This window comes from Charadrius vociferus, unplaced genomic scaffold (genome assembly GCF_000708025.1).
Source record: "Charadrius vociferus isolate BGI_N301 unplaced genomic scaffold, ASM70802v2 scaffold373, whole genome shotgun sequence".
Lineage (NCBI taxonomy): Eukaryota > Metazoa > Chordata > Aves > Charadriiformes > Charadriidae > Charadrius > Charadrius vociferus.
Window position 1 is genome coordinate 52968 of NW_009647681.1, and position 4620 is coordinate 57587.

At 45.7% G+C, this 4620-nt stretch overlaps 1 protein-coding gene across 1 annotated transcript in view; it reads left to right on the forward strand.

The window, feature by feature from the left end:
• CSNK1D (casein kinase 1, delta) overlaps positions 1-4620 on the forward strand; it is a 25017-nt gene that overhangs the window by 1226 nt on the left and 19171 nt on the right. The window lies entirely within an intron of this gene.

The following is a 4620-nucleotide window of genomic DNA, read 5'->3' on the forward strand; positions in this document are numbered from 1 at the left end:
GGGTTCAGGGCAGTGCTGGAATCATTGGTGGTGTTGGGGCAGGTTTGGGGTTGGGGGCTATTGGTCCAGGTCTGGGGGTGTTTTGACGCCCTGGAACTTTGAGGGTTGATGGTGGGTTTGGCACAGGGTTTAGCAGCTATGGGGGAGTTGGGGGCTGGTTGGAGGAATGTCTGCAGAGCCTTTGGGCAGAAGGCTTTTGCTGGCAGCATGTCAGGGTGGCAGTCCCACACAAGAGCGGTGCTGTTTTTGTGCAAATGCCAGTGCCTTGGGTGCTTTGTGTGGCTGTCAGAGTTCCAGGAGGAGCCATGGGGAACCTCGTGAGTGACCCTGCGTGCCTAAGAAGCAATCGGAGAGGAAAAGTCTGCACCCTACATTCCTTCAGATCCTCTTGCCTTTCTTCTCCCTCCCTGTGTGCCCCAGACCAGACAGCCCAGCCCACCCCTCGCCACACTCCAGCTACACTCACCCACCACGTGCCTACCACACAGGTTCTTTCTTCACTGATGAGGCCAAGGCTCAGCATAACCCCAAACTCTCTCCAACTTTACCAACTTCAGTCGTCATGGTACTTACCTTTTCCTCTGTTTCAAACCATCCTTACTCTTGCCTTTCTTCCTAACACTCCTAGACTCCTTCTATACTTACATGCTTCTTTAAAATATCACTAAAAGCAACAAATCAGGTCAAGCTGCGTCTCTTCAAGTTGTTGGCCCTCAAAGTACCACCCTGCAAAACAAACTAAAGAGATTGTTGAGGCCATTAGCTTATTCTATTTCCAGAGTGCTTTTCCAAAGCTTTAACTGTGATTGATGGAACCACTTCGCATCACGCAAAGCTATGTTCAGTTATTACTCGAGCAGAAACTGTTTCTTCTAGTTTGGACCCCCTTGAGGGCTCCATGCCTCTATGCATACATGGCATACATCCCATTCCCATGTGGCATGGGACTGAGGGTGCACAGATGTCCCCATGACTGCCAGAAAGACAGAATCAGGGGGCAGAAGGAGGTTGGAGACATGTAGAGTCATCTGGGGCCTTCAGGCAGGGGTATGGGTGGTTTCTGGGTGTTGGGAGAGGTTTTTTTACATTAGTTGCCATGACTGAAGTTAAAAGCAAGAGGAAAATATACCCAAACAGAGGAAATAAAAGAAAATGGATCCAGTTTAAGGTCACCTTCATCTTCAAACAAGAGAAACCCCATTTCTATTGATGAGACTTGATGTTTTATTAACATTATTTTAACAGTGATCATGCTTAATAGACCACCGACATATATTGTAACATCTGCATATGGAATATACGTATGAACATATGCATTTTTTAATATATATGTGTCACTGTGTGTGTGATACTAAGAGCCACAAGAGCTACGAGACATTAAGAGCTACAAGAAATCAAGTTATTACCTCATGTAGATGATATTCCAGTGACTAGAGCTACAGAAGATGCGTGAGAGAAGTTTTAAAAGTAAGAGATCAACTTGCGTAAGGCGCAGTTATTGCAACCCCCGTTTAATTAACTGGGTGTTGTAACTGGGGAAACAAGAAGCCATATACCTAGAAGAAAGATTGAAGTCTCATATGAAATAAAGACTCCTAATCAATCTCAACTTAAAACAGAGTTCAGAGACTTTAATTTCTTATGGCAGCATATACATGTGTGCATTAGGTATCCTCATGTGCTTACATAGTAACTGTTGGTTTATGCTTTTCTGTAGGACATTGAATTTTATTGTATGTTTTTGAAGAATGACAGATTTTACCACAACTGCATCGATAAGCAATGGCTTACAAAGTTATAATGTCACAATGGAGACTCTGAGGCATGGCCGAGGCACTGAGATACATGGCCTGCCAGAGGAACATTGCTCAGCAGCGATTGCTAGCCTTCAGTTATAGGTACTGTGCATACGTCTCTCATTCTGTCAGACTCAGAGACGTTTTCAGCAATTGCAGAAATTTCTCACTTGGTTCTATGCTCTATAGTAATAATTTCAGCAATTATACTTAGGTTTATTAATTGTGTTATAGACATTTAGCAAAACAACGTAATGGCCATGCCCTGCTATAAAGAACTACAAGCTACTGTGCTCAGACCTTTAGTGGTCATCATGAGGCAAGATCAGAGAGAAGGCAAATGACTCTGATTGGTCCTGATCAGAAAGCCTGGGCGACAGGTAGTTTTGCAACATCCTTGCTAGAGCCATGAGTTTGCATAACCCATGATTTGCAAACTACCAATGGAAAGGGGCAACGCTGACCCGTAGCTAGCCTTTGGTAAACGATATTCCAAGACACCACACTGTCTATACACCCATACCTACACTTTTTGGTGAAAATCAAGGTCATTGAAACGCTGTTACTCAGGTGTGATTAACAGTTCTGGTCCTATGTTCAGCCTGCCTTCTACTGCAAAGGCCAAGACTGTAGAAAAAAAAAAAGTTTCCACTTCCATACCAGCACTGCAGCTTTCTCCATGTGTACAAGGTTATGTACCTAAGCAGAAACCAACAAAGCTTGGCCTCTTATGAACACAAGTAGAACCCTCATTGCTTTAAGTAATTCAATATGACCTACACAATCCACATCTCAATCTGTACACGTGGTCCAACACCCCGACTAATAGAGCACTGCTTCCTCCCCTGTCTCCGGCTGTCCGCTCTTGTTTGAGCTGCTCTTGTGTACTTCTGCTACTACTTCTGCCCAGCTGGTCAGGACACCCCTAACTCCAAGGCTTCCCAGTGGACTCCCTAATACATACAGAAGGAGGGCACTACTCTCATTTTCTCCATTCTAACACATATACCAGCATAGCTCTTAGTCTCAGCACAGGAGATTGTGAGGAACCGTGCTTATCTCAGCACTGCGGCAGGCCAAATCACAGGGATTGCATGCATGACGGAGAAAAACAGCCAAAGGTCCTCAATGTTCAGTACAAAGATCCCTTCCAGTTTTGAGCCTGCAGTGCTCTACAAGCACTTCCCATGCAAAATTGACATGTACTCACGCTCATTTTCCATAGGAAAACTCTGGGATACCACATCCTGACACATAAAAGGTTTTGCTGGTATTTGATCTCTCTCTATGCAGGACTCAGACCTTGATGGTTGTTGGAAACTGAAGTTTTGCTTAGCATAAGTAGCTAGATGGTGAAGCCTTTCTCAGACCGCAAGCTGTAACCTAGCAACATAGTGAACTTAGGCTGAACTCCTTCTTAGTCCAAGAAGAAGGGCTAGTAGTTTTGTATGACTTTGATACATTGCAACTTAACTAACTTAATGAAATCGCATAGGTAATATTAATGAAGATTGTATGACTGAACTATAGTTCTTGGAAATGAAGAAAGGGACCATTCCACCTGGAGTCAGCAGAAGACAGGTGAATTTTAGGTGCAGATAGTGATGAAAGAGACCACTCTACCTGGAGTCAGCAGAAGACGGATGAGATCCAGGTGCAGATGGGACAAAGAGATTAAGAAACTGTGTAAGAAGGTAAAAGGCCCTGCATTAAAACTCCAGTCATCAAGGAGGACACGTAACCGTTGAACAATTTGATTGGACAAAAGATACACACGTTGCGTGAACACGTGCGTGATCAGCTTATGTCATAGATTGTGAGGCTTTAGAAAGCATGGGAAAATAACCAGGGGGGTTCCTCTTCTTGGAGGCACCCATCTTGAGCTGCATTAAACGGGCTAGAAGCAGTTTAGAAAGCAAAGGGGTCCAGTCTGAACCTTGCAAGTTGGCAGGAGGGTCTTCCCAGACTCTTCAACAATAGTGCAGGGAGGAATACACTACACATGCCACACATCTGAAGAGGGGTGACATGGTCCCATCAGCTTCCTAATGCATGCGTTCTCTGACTCATCCCTCCCTGTGCGCTTATGCTACAGGCTCTTAACAACTACCCTCCACAGAAAAGCATGGGTACCCATGTAGCCTAGTCCTACTGCTCAGATCCTGCTGCTTACCCTCGAGCAGCATCCTGCAGTTCTTGCTCCACAGGCAGCTGTAGCTTAGGCCTTGGCACACAACACAGCAATCACTGCCCACACAGTTGGGTCTGCAACACCACCCAGGCAGCATGATCCAGAAAACCCTGCATCTCAGTAGCATTACTGGCAGGAAGCCAGTGTCTCTGAGATGCCAGCTTATACGTTTTGTTCACTTTCTGGACGCAGAAAAATTCCCCCCTTGCGGGACAGCACATCAAACAACTGAAAAGGTAGTCAGAGACTCTTTGCCTAGAAACTTACTGTGACTTAACTTTCCCTCCCTCTGCCACCCCACACATCTGCCGTACACACCTCTCTCAACACTCCCAGCCCTTTTACACCACAGTCCACTGCCACCTGCAGTCCAACCAGGCTCATGCCAGAAGCTGGCTTCATGATCCATCTACCCACTTGCAAGTGCAGTCCCCTGCTTGCCTAAGGGAAGGAGACCTCGAATCGCCCAATGTAAGACCACTAGCCTGTCATGGTCGTGCTTTCACAGGGTGTTGCTGCAAGAAAAGGAGAAAACATGCAAACAGAAACATTTTCTCACCAATTCTCTTCCACTGTAGCAAGGGTAGGTGGTCCCTCCACCCCACAGCTGGCAGCAGAGATCCCAACACTCCT